The 15,246-nt window shown below is 37.8% G+C and overlaps 1 long non-coding RNA gene across 1 annotated transcript in view; it reads left to right on the top strand.

The window, feature by feature from the left end:
* LOC145551073 (uncharacterized) overlaps window positions 1–12,962 on the top strand; it is a 30,426-nt gene extending 17,464 nt beyond the window's left edge. The window contains exon 3 of the long non-coding RNA XR_014086855.1: window positions 10,122–12,962. This is a non-coding gene — a long non-coding RNA (uncharacterized LOC145551073). The remainder of the gene's footprint in view (window positions 1–10,121) is intronic.
* The last annotated feature ends 2,284 nt before the right edge of the window (window positions 12,963–15,246 follow it).

Genomic DNA, 15,246 nt, shown 5'->3' with positions numbered 1-15,246 from the left:
GTCTGTTCAAGCACTAAACAGTCACTTATAGCAAATCAATGCATGGATGTACCATAACTTTCTTCAGCTGAATAGAAACAAAACTGAACTTATTATCTTTGGACCAAAAGAGGAACGAAATAGTCAGCAAACAGCTTCAGCTATTATAACTAGAAACTAGTGATCAGTCCTGGAATCTGGGTGCAGTGATGGATTCAGATGCATAAAGACAATTACAAAGTCGGCGTTATATCATCTGAAGAACATTTCTAGGATGAGAGGGCTAATGTCCCGACAAGATCTTGAGAAACTCATTCACGCGTTTATCTTTAGTCGAACTGATTACAGCAAAAGCGTCTTCAAAGGTCCCCATAAAAAAATCTGACGGCTGCAGTTGATCCAGAGCCTTGCTACTTGCATTCTAACTAAAACTGGGAAAATAGAGCACATCACTCCAGTTCTAAACAGTTCTTATACTGGCTTCCTGTAGCTCATGGAATACACTTTTGTTGGTTTATAAATCACAGAAGGGCTCTGCACCAAAATATCTTAAAGACCTGTTGTCATTGTATCAACCTTCCAGGCGTCTCGGGTCTTCTGGGTCAAGTCTGCTTTGCATCCCCAGAGTCAGAACCAAACATGGAGAAGCAGCATTCAGATTTAGTAATAAATCTGCAGCATTCAGATTTAGTAATAAATCTGAATGCTGATTTATTTGGAGCAACACATTCTCCAGATTGGAATTTGTTGCTCCAATCTGGAACAAACTTCTGCAAAAATGCTGAAACACTGAGGTTGTTTAAATCGAGGTTAAAACCCCCTTTGGCTGCCGTTTCTTAATAAGTTTGTTGATTGTGGTACATTGATTATTTGTAGTCTGGATTGCAACTTTCCTTTATTTTCTCTTTATTTTGCTGCTGCAATTTATTTATTGTTTTTGCTTATTGTGTTATGTTTTATAATGTAAAGCACTTTGAATTTAGCCCCAGCAAGGCAGAAAAAAATTTACTTTAACATTTCACTCCTTTCCAGAATCATATATTTTGAGTGAAAACCTCTCAGAGAAATGAATATATCGCTGGAAGACCTTTAAGTGAGGGTTTTGTTTCGATATCTTTGTTTTGGGCTGAGTGAGATTGCTCTGTCACATGGAACCAGATAATCAATAGCATACTTTTAAGTGACTGAAGGTGTTCTTATTGAGCCAATTGATTAGTTGGTGTAGAACTTTGACATATTCTTCTCCAAGACAACTTTTAGTTCAGTTCAATTTTTTTTTCTAAAGTTGAACCAATTAATCTCCCAGAGAACAGAATTCTCACATTTTTTCCCAGTAATCAACAGGTCAAATACTAAAATATATAAAAAAAAAATGTCTCTACTCAATAAATGCATCATATCTAATATTTTGCTTTTTTTTAATCAACCTATGACATGCACTTATTTTTTTATTTTTATTTTTTAGTAGCATTTGTATAAAATCAAGGGACATAAAACTGAAAAAATAGCTTATCTGAATTTAGTATTTACAGATAATTAAAATGAATTTTTTTTTTATTCTACAAACTACTGACAACCTTTATCAATTCTAAATCATTCTGAGTATTGACTAATGATCATAACAGAAATTCTATGTTCCCAGACATTTTGAAACAAGAAAATAAGCTATCATTAAAAATAAGAAGTGCATAAGGCTATTCGTAAAGAATAATTCACATATCCATATTTGATGGAGTGGACCTGATTTTTCAATTGTTCCATGTATACATGTTGTTGTAGGGTTCAGAAATTTGGCTAATAAGACAACTTAAGTTGTGTTTTTATTTAAAATAGACTGAAGTAGAATGTCTGTCATTTATGTGGAATGATTTAGATGTATGATTTCGTGTGTATATTGGGATAATCTTCATTTTCTGTTAGGCTCAGAGCTTCTGTCACACATGGCTTAGCACCTGTAACACAATCTTAGTCTTTTGTGTATTACAGCCCTGGAAATATCAATTCAGTCAGCAAGTCATACCTAAAAGGACACTGAATTGGTATTATTCAGGAAAATTCTGACATTTCTTTTTTTTTTTGCCTATCCCTAAATGACAAAAAAATAATTCCTTGTTGACCTATCAGTGATCTCTTTTTTGCCCTGGTATTTTTTTCATACAGGCTTTTTTTTTAATACCTGTATCCTTGCCAAATTAACTCTGCTGTTAATTTGTATATTTTGCATATATTTTACCAAAGGAAACTTGCATGCTAACCAGATTCCCTAATTGTTACTGTTGACGCAAAACTTAACAGGCTTCCTAACCATGTTAAACAACAACCTAGATGGTGTCTAGATGTTGTGACTGGGAACCGTGTGACATTTCAATCTTATGCTCTTGAGGTTGTGTCTGGTGTTAAACGTCTAATTTTAAAGAGGCAACGGGAAATTGATATTTCTCTGCCATGTTTCAGCCTTTATGCACTTCTTGTTTAACTAAATTGCAGACATTTGTGCCAGTTGCTGAAATGTTGACGGCAAGGACGGCACCTTTTCAGCTCAATAGCAATTTGTCGATTAACAACTTGAAGTTCAAAACTTCAGCTGCATAACCCATCTGCATTTACAGCCAGTGACTCAGCTTGTGTTTGTGAGACTTATTCAAATTTTGTTTTGCAACTTTCCCAAGGTATTGGCTGCAGCCTGCTGGCAATACTAACACGGTGTGAACTGTAGACAGTGATTGCTTTTTTCTTCCACAACCGAGGAGACAACTAAGTGAAGAGAAATTTAAAATTGATCTGCGTGCTAAGTAATGGAAATTCAAACCACTCCAGGATTCAGCTGGTTACTCGTATACCTTACGTGCGCTCTAAAATGCACATTAATTTTATTACTTGGACAGTTTTGATATTCATAGTCATTCCCTTTTTCCATAACTCCATTCTGGGATAGTTATTGTTTTGATCCTGAAGGTAAGACTTGATACTTTTACACGGCCGTGGCTCGTACTCTTTCTGACATTTCAGCAGCCAAAATGTGACAGTTTTGCTTGGTGTTGCCGGTTTGTGCGTAATAAAATTTAACGCAGTGTTACTTCTCGGGACATAGCCCGTTTCTCAGAGGTGTCGGTACATCGGATTTTCTCCCATTTCATAAACACAATATTTATTGTACCTTTTGTCGGGTGCTAAAGATGTCTACGGCTGAATGCTCTTTAGTCTACATGGATGCAGTGCCTGATCAACCTGCTATAAGTGTGGCATAAGGATGCACCTAATGTGAAACAAAGAGCAGAAACGTCACCTTAATCTTGCAGTCTCTTCTGATGCCTCTTCCCACTCTGTCATTAAAAAATAATCAGCCTCAAGCAATGCTGATTGCCGTCTCTGCACTCGAGTACAGCGCCGCCGAGGGCAAACTCAGTTCATACCCATCTATTGCATCCATTTCCCAGTTAAAATACCTCACAAGTATCTCTCAGTAACGACTAAATCATTTGTAAAGAAATATAAATAAATGTAAATTCAATTACCCCCTCTATGTTTTTGAAGGCATTCATGCGACGTAGGGTGTGCACACATGGGAATTTGTTGTTCAGGAGACATTGATTAATTATGCCACACACAATTAGCCCATCAAATCGAGTGTGTCCTCCTCTCCTGTGGAAAGGTGATGTCAGAACGCTATGGGGCATTAAGCAGTAATGCTCTTTGTTTCCCTTGCGGAGCACCAGAGAGGAAGAGGAGTGCAGAGGCTGGCATTTTTTTTGTTCTGAATAGGGAATTATGGAGCCTACAGGGCCAGAGGAAGGCTAGCGGATCCTTTTAGACCAATGTCAATACCGATAGCCATCACTGTTTGCACTCCGTCTGCCTAGATGTCTGCAGCTTCGTGATGATTGAGAGAAGATATGACAGTGAGACAAATTGGAAGAATCGAAGCTCTCTAACAGGGAGCATGGCAAGTATTTTATACACTTCATCAACCCGCTATCATCGTTTGTGTCTTACTTTTCATATAGCTCATGTCAGTTCTAAATGCCAGTAATCTTTTTCTCTATTTTTCTGTTCCTTGTCGACACAAAGTAGTTCCACTATTGCCTTGCAAATGTACCATCATCATCCAGCAGCAATTTGAAAGATAACGTTTGATATCTTGAAGGAGCCATCGACAAAGAATCATTGACTTTGTGCTGCTTTCGCTTCAAAAAGAGAGCAGAGCTGAACTTGAAGGTTAGCGGCGGTTTCTGATACTATTATGTTTGACAGCAGTTATAGGTGTTTTCCTAAGACTTATCATTGTATTGGTCGCTGCACCAGTTAAGCTAGCGATTCTTCATTGATTTTTAAAAAGTTATATCCTCAAATAAAATCCAAAAGTCATTACTTCTCATCCACCAGAAGACCCACACTGTATGATTGTAAATCTAGAATTTGTAGGCAGAGATATCGACGATAAGCTGAGTATAATGACCGTATCTGTGTTAAACTGTCGAAGTGCTGCAGTCACTGTGGCAGATTGTTAAAAGTAAGTTTAGATCTAAAGTCACAGTGGCTCTTTTGCTTGTAAGTTTTTAACGAGTTCAGTAATGAGCCGCTGCTGGGATTCATTAGATTTTAAAACTCAATTTTTTTTATTTATTTTTATTTTTTTACTTCAAATGACCACTGTAAGCAACTTTGCCATATTTATGTGTTATGTACCAATGAGGAGACCATAAAAGAGCATTATAAAAAAAATCTAATAAACTTCTCAGGGACCTCATAACAAAATGAATAAATAGCTGTAGAGTTTTTAGGGTTTTGCAACAGCAGATGTTTGGTTATTAATTAAAAAAAATGCAGTAACATAACGGTTGCGTAAAAAAGGCTTAAAATAAATGACATCTTTTTAAAAAGAGTCCCCATTTGCTAACACATTACGCCCCAGTCACTTTGAAAGTCATTGCTTAGTTCATCAAGCGGAATCTTGTAAAAGCTTTTCAATGAGAAAGCCTTGCTTTGAGACAAAGTGACAAAATGGAAGACAAATCGGCAATCTGCACACATTGGTTCTCTAGGCGATCAAAGTATAGGAAACCACAAAACCTATTGTGAGTAAAAAAAAAAAAAAAAGTTAAGGGTGAGCTATTTTTCAACCTTCTTTCCATGTGTAAAACAACCCCCACATCTTTTTGATTGTGTACTTAAAACCTTGAAAGTGCACACACAATATGCAGTGGTAAAAATATATTTAGAAGGAACTGCAATCATTCAAATAGTTTTTTGCTAGAAAAAAAATGGTGCTGATGTAAGAAAGCCGAGATGTAGGCTGAACCTTTAGCCCCATTACTCCTCGCTGCTTTCTTGCGGGGAAACTATTGATTCACCCTCTAATGTGAAACACGGACCTACACCTTTCTGTGTGGTCAAAGATAATGGCTTGATGAAGTGTATATAATACTTGCCAGGCTCCCTGTTTTTAAAGAGCTGTGATAAAAAGTTCATGTGCATGTGCAGAAGGATCCTGCGTGTGCGAGCTGGCCAACGCGGGTAATCTTTACAATGGTATTAAATTACATGCTCAGATGAACGCTGGATTTTATGGTCACTCTGTGTGTGGTGCTTTCTCTTGTGCAGATGGCTTGGAGGGATAAGGTCTGCTCTGGTGTCAGGGGGGGATAGTTACTTCATGTGATAAATGCTAGTCCCTTGCCATTATCATGCTAGCTCTTTTCAGGATAGAGCGATAAGTCCCTGAGGCTAATGCATGCACACACATGCCTCCTCAGATTTGCAACCCCTGTTTTATAGAACATGCTACCAAAACACTAATAGACCATCCTGGATCATTTTAACTAGCGGTGGTATTTGTTGCTGTAAAATATACTGCCACACCGCAATCTGATTCCTCCGGGGAGAGCTATTGATTCTAAAGGGGATATGTAGACCCGAAGCCGTCTTTATGCACACGGCGTGTTGACAGGAGGAGATGTATGATTATATTTAATGAGATTTTTAAGCAAAAATAGTCTCTTTTTGTTTTATTAATGAGATGCTGCACATATCAGTAATAAAGCTTAGGGTCTGAAATGGTTATTTACTTCTGCAGACGCCACGGCAAAGACAGTGAAAGACGCGCCAGTTGGTGAGAGTGTACGGTGGGGTGAAGTGGCGCTGTTTTAATCCTCAGCATGTGCCCACAGTCAAGTTTCTCTTCTCCTCCAATCACAGAGAACTCTGCTCCTTAGTTATTAATGCCAGCACCTAGAACACATCATTATTTAATACCAGCTGCATTGCACTTTGAGCTTCGCTTGATGTGTGGGGATGTAAAACAGGCTGCCCATAACCCTTCTAAACACGTGGAAGAAATTAAAAAGAAAAGCCTTAAGTATTTTTTTGTGTGTTTCAGTCCTTAAATTTAGTAGTTGTTGAAAATGAAACAAACAAATACACAGCGCTTTGGAAAAGTGTGCATACTTCTTTAACGTTTTTACATTTTGTCATGTCATAGCCACTAACTTCAGGGTATTTAATTAGGATTTTATGTGATGCACCAACAAGTAGGAGTACAAAGGGCAAAGTTCTCAATTGCATTCAGCTCCGAACTTTGACTGGACTGTCCTAACACATGAATATTCTTTAATTTTAACCTTTCCTTTGTTGCTCCATCTTATCCATTTTAACCGTGCTCTGCAGTTAAAATACTGCATTTTCTGTTATCGATCTGATACCAAGTAAATACATTCAAGCATCACTGATATTGATACCGATACCTTTTATTTGAGTATGATGTAGCGTTAAACTTCTGACTCTTCAGTGTTTTGGGTGAATTTGTATCTACAAAATACTTTAATAAACAACATATATTTTAAGGTAGATCTAAGAAACTGCAATACAAAAATAAAATAAAATTTCAAAAAGGAATCTGATATACTCTATAAAGTGTTGATCTCACCGATTCTGATACGGACTTGGTATCAATATTATTGATATTTTGGAGAAGTCCACCTGCCTTTACTCTACTGTGTGATTGGTTGTTGGTTTTCTACCCCAAACAGACTTCCAACCTTTGTGTGTACATGCCTGGTGGTAAACCTTTTGCTAATTTTCAACAAATGCCTGATTTAGTTAAGAACACAACTAGAAGCTGTGCTATCAACAGATTTTTCCACCTGAGTTTTGGGCCTCTGCAGTGTCTCCAGTGTTATCATGGGCGTCTTGGCTGCTGATGTTTTACAACCTAACCATGCAACCCTGTTTTAAGCTTCTCCCTGACTTACCTGCTGTATTCCTTTGTCTTGATGATATGCAATTTTTTTTTTGAAAAAACAACAAAAAATGGAGCACTTCACCGACACCTGAACTCATACTTGGATAAAATCAATTAAGTATCTTCTGGTTGTTTTAGATTCTACTTAGAAGTATCACAATAAATACAACTTCACGCAGTGGAACTAAACCCTGAACGACTATAGTATTTGGAAGACATGGACATTTTCCTACATTAACTGGCCTTTCTCTGTCTCTCTTTGTGTGACTGCACATACTTTCACTTACCCCGATTTTCTTACGCACATAGCAGGGAACAAGTGTGTCACTCTGAGACCAAGGCATTGCACTGTGGGAAATCTCAGATCCCTCTCAAATCATCCGTTACAGAGACAGGGAGGCAGAGGTCAGTAAATTCACAGTTGCTGTTTTTTTTTTTAAAATCTGTCCTCCACTTACCTACAACCATCTGCCCCCATGGCCCAGCCCACTTAAACAAACTAAAAGCCTGCAGGAGAAGGAGAGGGCCAGCAGTTGTCTGGGTCAAACTGGATTCTTGTTCTGGTTCATCAATGGTCCTCAGCTCTCAATGCATCCTGTGATACCAACCTGAGGGTCGGCCAGCCACTGATTTATACTGTAGAAAAATTTACAGTGCAATTTTGACTCCTTTGCATTATCTAAGACAAAATGGATGGATGAAGTATTAATCGTGTGTCCTTAATGTGAATGATTGTTGTCTTTACGTCATTGACAACTTCCTAGCACACCCTCTAGGTGAGAAGAACGGGACAATAAATGTAGAAGCGCGTGTGTGCAACAGCCTTGAAATTGGTGATGGGCTGTGCTCGTTCATTTCAATGAAGCATCAGAAGATTTATTTATTTATTTTTCCATATGCAGCCTTTACACGTGGAATTCCACGAGGTTTACATAAACTGCAGTTTCTTTAGAAGAGAGAAAAGAAAAATCCTAAGCCGTTAAATATTTTTTAAAGCTCTACTGTGTTTATTAAAGCCTGTCGCATTGTATTGCATTCACTATTATGCATGTCAACTGCGTCAGTGATTCAGGATTTTCAAGTGCTTGATCTTATTTCAGAAGATCACACGAGGAGTCACTGTATATTTTGCCTATAAAACTTGCAATCTGTTGGACTTGTTTTTTTCCGGTTTGGCAAGAAGGTCATTAGTCATGATGATGCATGTAAAATACAAAATTTATTGAACTTCCTCTTGAGCCCCAAATCATCTTTGGATATAAGGACTGCAGAGGGATTCTTACCATGCTGTTCCGATGATGCAGGTTTGAAGGAAACATCTGGGTATATTCAATAATTGTCAACCTGTGGGACCGTCACATTTTAATGGCCTTATTTCAATGAACAAAAGGAAAACCGCAACAAGTCTAAAGGTACCAGTTAACGCATATCATTAAAAAGCTGGGAGAGAAATATGTGACTTTTTTTGCTTTAAAATATGAGAACTAGGATCAGTTTTAGGCACAAGAGGAAGGATTAAAAATTTATTATTCTACAGAGTTGTCATAAAAGAAGCTAAGCTGAAAGTTGATTGCCTATATAGGAGTTTAAATCTTCATGGTACAGTTGAAACCAGATATTTGCACAGACTATAAAAAGACACGCACCCTTTTACATTAAGTGACTAACAGAGTAATATTACATCTTGTTACTGGATTACCAAAATTATTTCTATTTGCAAAATATGTTGGTAATGAGTCAGAAAATGTTAGAGATTGTCTTATCCAAGAGTTCTTCAGTAAAAAGATCTAAAATGTTTTTTCCTTAAGCTTTTCACAATAGTTTGATGGAATTTTGTTCCTTTTTCCTTAAAGAACTGGTGCAACTGAGTCAAGTTTGTAAATCTTCTTGTTGTCACACAACTTTTCAAATCTTCCGTGGCATTCATGTCAACACTTTAATGGTCACTCCAAAAATACTGAATTAAACCAGTTTGTCATTAACTTGATGGAGATAAATGTGTGGCTAAGCTTTTTCTCCCTTTCTGATATTTTCAGATTATGTTGCCACATATTTGACAGTGGGAATGATCCCCTCAACATCCTTTTTCTTCCATATTGGAATGATGGCCAATATGACCAAACACTACCACAGAAATTGTCTACAAAGTAATTGTTTACTGGAGTTCAGCTTTAAAATGTAATCTTGCCTTTCATTTTGCTTTTACATTATTGACTTCTCTGATTGGCTCTTCAGACTGACAGTAAAGGACTTAGCGGTTGATAATTGAGATCCTCGTTCGCTTCCTGCTTACCTGGTTTATTTGAATTTTTCCACGATGTCACACAAGGAAGCTGGGATTTTAGGAGTGCCTTAAAACACACCTGTTATCTCCACATACCTCAAATATTGTACATTAATCCATCAGAATTTAACTTAGCCATATCACCATCAAATGTTTTGTTTATCCTTACAATGTAATGCAAATATCCTTTATTATCCCACAATGGCAACATTTCTTTGCAACAGCAGCAAATGGACAGGGAATCAAAGCAGGTACAATCACACAAAGATGGAATATAAAATATATAAAATCAGAATAAAGAATAAAAATACTCGAAACTAAGGACAAAATTTTAATTTCCTGACCTCGTATGGGGGGAAAAAAGTTTAGTTTCACTTATGGTCAGACAGTGAAGAATTGTTGAGTCTTTTCAAACACTGCTTATAAATATCTGGCTTCAAAGGCTTATTTTCATCTGACACCGCAGGGATATCTTTGTGGGCTACCCGATGCTATTCTGCACATTAGCTCTGCTGCAAAACAATATAACAAAATCAAACTGCCGTCCTTACCATGAAGGCATGACTTGGGATCCCGTAATCAGTTTTTTTTTTTTTTCTCCTTTCTTTATGCCGCATCCAGGCTTCCACAAAATGTGTGCTGATAATCAGACGTGGGGCCACCACAGTGGGGCACTTGAAGAGCGTACGATGCATGATGGAGACCTTGAAGAGGAGTAAATAGCTACTGAAGTGTTGCCTCCTTGTGTGGTGCTGTAGCTCAGGTGCTGGCTGCAGTTAGCGATGCACTAAACAAAGGGTGAAGTGAGTGTGTGTGCGTGTGTGTGTGTGTGTGGCGGCGAGCTGCCATGAAAGGCAGATGGATTTATTTCTTTGTTTACCCTGGCTCTCTGCCAGAAATAGTCCTGTCTGTAATTTCATTACCAGTCCTTAGTACATCTGTTTATTTAGTGACATCGGGACTGGAGTTTACTCAGTGTGCAAGTGTTAGACGCTGGCTCTAACTGTGATTTTTAATAAGATGCACACTCAGTTCCTGTTCTAATTAGCATCACGCAGAAGCCCAACCACTGCACATTTGAGCTGACACTGCCTATATAATTTAAGATTACAGGTTTTAATAAAACAGCCTCTTCATGCTTCGTTTAAACTGATCACCAGCTGCTGGGTCAATTGAATATTTGGGAATTTAATTAAGCTTCAGTTTGGATCACAATCTTTCTACAAAGCCGGGCGCTTGTAGTTTAAGCATCAGTAGGAGATATCAAAGAAGGGAAGGGATGATGTTCCAAGCATGAATTTTGAGATGTAAGCTCTATAATGCACTGGAATGGAAAGGTCTGGAGTGGCTTATCTATTTGATCTCTGAATCCTTTTGTTCAACTCCACAGAGTTGGACTGCTATTATCCCGCTTGTCCGTATTATGCTGCAGATTTCAGCGCAACCCTCTAAGGTATTTCGGCATGGTTTTTCCCCCTGGACTGCTCTCCTCATTATTGCCAGCATGTAAGACAATAGTTGCTATTGACTTCTTGGGATGCTGTCGTCATACTGAATTGACTGTGTTGCTTTGGTCTTAAAGTAGGTTAATTTCACTCAGTGGCACACAAGTAAATATTGTATGAAGCTCCTGAGCTGTGAAATATGAGAATGTTGCTGCTCTCTGTATGTATCTCCATATGTTAACTCATGTTTCTTGCGTGTACAGTATCTCCTGTCCGTTGGGATGCTTGACATTGTGTAATGGAAGAAAGTGGATGTTCAACCAATGAAGTAGTCCACACAATGTCAGATTATTCATGAATCGTTCTGTTTTCTGCTACATTGAAATCAAACCACAGTGGCATAAAAGAATGTCCTACAGAAATGTTTCACTCCAGAAAACAGGCTTCTAAGGCCTCATCCACACATAGCAGGATATCTACGAAACTGGAGTTTTTTGCGATTTGGCCTTTCATCCACACGTAAACTCCATCTAATATAACTAAAAACGATTAATAAAAGACTCGAGCAAAGTGGAGATTTGAGAATTTTCCTTATTGGCGTTTGTACAAAGGAAAGAGGCTCCTATGCACATTACAGTCTGTGACAATGTGTCACATATGTGACTTTTGTTATTGTTTGGCTGTGCAGTCGAGGAAAAATGACAGGTGATGATTTTTACGTTGGTTCAGATGCTTTTTGCCTATTTTACCAGCAAAACTGTTGCAATACATTGAATTGCAAAGGAGAAACAACGCTTGGAGGTGAGCTGTTTTACACCAACTACTCTTACCAATATGGAGGCATAATGCCGTTTCCACGTCCACACATGGCACGATTCCCAATTGACATCGTCTCGTGTTTTATTAATTTTATATTCTAACATGGCATTTAATAGTAGTTTAACCTATTTGTCTGTCCACACAAGTGAATCTCCTGTCACCAGATTCCTAACAGGAAGTAGTGGTTATTTTGATGGATTTTGATTGGCTGACATAAGGTTTAGCTTTGCTCTACACTGCCCTCTATGGGTTTGTTTAGTTTAAAACGATGCTCAGTAGTGAAAATCAGTGTGTTTGTGTGGATGAACACTTTTCTTGAACCAATAATATCTTTTCAAACGATCTGGTGAAGATATTAGTTTTCTTAAAGACCCAGCTATGTGTGTACTAACCCTTTAGATGTAAGAATTAACATGGCCTTTGTCTTATAGACATATGTAGCAGCAAATTTAGGGTGGATATTTAAAAGACTCATTAACCCCAACCATCTAGTAATTGATCATGCTGCTGCAATTGCCACTAAAATATGCAATTTATTCCATCTGTTTGTTGCAGCTAAGACGTCTAGGACCGAAACTGAGTGTGCATGCTTTGAAACATTCTATGATAATTATTACTACGATTGCTAATTCAACAAGAATCCAAATTATAGCTGACAGTGTGATTAAATATTCTCCTGTAGGGATTTTGGGTGGCTTCACACCGCAGTGCATGATGTGGAAGCCATAAATCCTGACCAGACAGATGAATCAGTTATCTACTTTAAAAAATGTTAGGGTAATTTTTGGGTGTCTTTGCTTTTTAAATAGAAAATGATACTAGCCTGTTCAGAGATACAGAATACACACAGCATTCATGAAATTGACTGTCTTAAGAACTTCGACTTGGTGTTAGAAATCAATAAAACCTGGTGTCTTTAAAGCCATGGCTGTTTTTAAATATATATATTTTTAAAGAAATTATTGTATTTCTTAAACCAGTCTGCTGTCTTTAAAGTTTTGACTGGTTTGCCTTAATATCACAACTATGTGCAAATCTCATAGATTTTTAATGCGAAACTTTAAAAAAATGATCATTTTGATGATTAATCTTTGTAATTTTCCCAACAATATTTTAAAAGAGCAATTAACATCTTTTGTTAAGATGTTAGTTGTCAGATGCCCTAATCTTTGTGTGTGTGTGTGTGTGTGTGTGTGTGTGTGTGTGTGTGTGTGTGTGTGCGTGCGTGCGTGTGTGTGTGTGCGTGTGTGTGTTGCTATGGACTAATATCAAGTAATAAATGCTTCTGTTGTTTTGCCAGATGAGTTCTGGTAAAATTAATTGTAATGATGTTAAAATTTTAATGAACTGATATTTTATTATTTGAGTCTTTATAGTTGATTTGGACTGTGCTGTTAAGTAAATTGCTTTGTGCTATCAGGCTTCTATTTATTTGTAATTTTATTGTCTGGTTCAACTTATTGTCAGAATCGGCTCCTGTCAGTACAGGGGCTCCCCTCAGACACACAAATACACACACGGATGAAGATAAAGCCTCTCTGATTTACTGCTTTGTACACATTGTGCTGACACTGGAAATCACACTATGCATCACAGCACCTGATGAATAGGCCCGGTGAGAAGTTATAGTTGGGTTGTAACCCCATGATATATGCAGGATACAAAGCTGCATGAAGGCTGCTTATGCATAAAGTAGTATATCTGGAGCAGCGGCAAAACTTTACTGTCTGGGGGGCTTAGATAATAACAAACATGCAGTCGGCACCTCCAGGGCCTGGTTGTCAGAAAAGGTGAGACCTACCTGTGGAAATGAAACTTCCCTTCTTAAAATAGCTGAATTTTGACTCGTGTTCAGATTCTTTATAGTGATGTTTCATGTCTTTAGACTTGTTTAATGCAAAACAAGCAAAATAAAGTTGTTGTTTTCATCTGAGAAATTCTCAACTTCAGTCATTCTAGAAAACTTTACCTCAAGCTATGCCAGTATTATTTATTTATTTGTTTGTGGAGCTTTTATGTTGCTGAGCCATTTCCTGAAACTAGTGCCTGGTTTCATTTCCTGAAACCAGGCACTTATGGTGCCTGAAACAATACGTTTTCCAAATTCGACAGATTTGGAAACTGTCGAACCATTTTGGTAATCTTGTTCCTATACAGTGAAGGTATTTTGATGAAATGCCAGAAAAAAGTGCTGAAGTTGCCCCACACTTTTGTTTTCCATTCTGTTTCCTCTCCGTCTGGCATCGAGATTCACTTTTTCTTTGAGAACAAGGAAGATTTTTGGAAATATCTTCAGTCATGACAAACATGAACTGTTCCTTATCACTGTCTTAAATCTAGAAAGAGCAAGCTGCGAGCTGCATGTCTGTCAGCTGACTGCAGTCTCAGGACAAAAGAAGTTAGCGACACAGTTCAACGCGCTGTAAAATAAGCATTCACTCCAGCCTTGTTTCATATACTTTAATCAAACGCTAGTTCATTTGGACGTTAGCTGGAGATGGGCACCAGCAACCCTCCTGACACCTCTGAGGGACAAGGGTGTAAGAAAATGGATGGATGGATGGATAGTTCATTTGGGCAACTGTGATGCAAATCAATAAACAGAACTTTGGTCCACCTATAAACCTATGCCTCAGTTTGGTTAAGGTGAACTGGGGAGTATGCGCATGGCATTACTCAATCAGTTAGGCCATTTAGTGTTTAATTTTTGTGATTGAATGCAATGTTATAATGAAGCCGTGGTTATGTTAATCACACCGTGGGGAATCTCATACAGGCCCATACGTAATTTGATTGTGGGTTCAGTTTTGTCTTTTGACTTAGTTTGGTTTTTAAAGCTGCATACACAATGGCAACAAAAAGAGAATGCCTGATTATCTATTTCCAAACAGCGCACACTCTTGAACTGAAAGATTTGAAAATAATAGTGCATTGCAGATTAGTAGAAATAAAGATTATCCTGGCAGCGGGAGATCATGCGGGGATCCTGCATGGCTCGTGCTTTTCCTCTCTCCTGTTGTCTCACGTCAGTTGCAGGTGTACACAGGCAACATTTCCAATGTGGTTTTTCCTCTGTCCAAAGTTTTCATCAAAGCCTATTCCAGTGAACATTTGTTAGGTTAGTTTTCAACACATCTTCAATAGCCTTTTTACAAACTCTATTTACAGATTTGTGTAAACATTTTGACTCTTTGATTTTTCTTCCATTTTTCTTGCTGAAACTCTTAAATGCTGAAAAATATTTGAATGTTGCAAAAAAAAAAGTAGTCAGTATTTGTCTCTCATTTCTCAAAATAACTCAGACTAATCAGAGTAAACTCTTTCAAGCCATTTTTTCTTGAAATGATGACTGTAGCTTTCAGCTAATGAATGCCGCAATTTCTCAGAAAATTAGAATTCTGTGAAAAAGTCTAAAATCAGAAACTGATGGCGTCACCGCCTAATCAGCTAATTAACTCAAAACACCTGCCAAGGTTTGCTGA

Source organism: Poecilia reticulata, chromosome 3, assembly GCF_904066995.2.
Source record: "Poecilia reticulata chromosome 3, P_reticulata-male-v2, whole genome shotgun sequence".
Lineage (NCBI taxonomy): Eukaryota > Metazoa > Chordata > Actinopteri > Cyprinodontiformes > Poeciliidae > Poecilia > Poecilia reticulata.
This window is presented reverse-complemented; position numbering and strand designations above follow the sequence as displayed.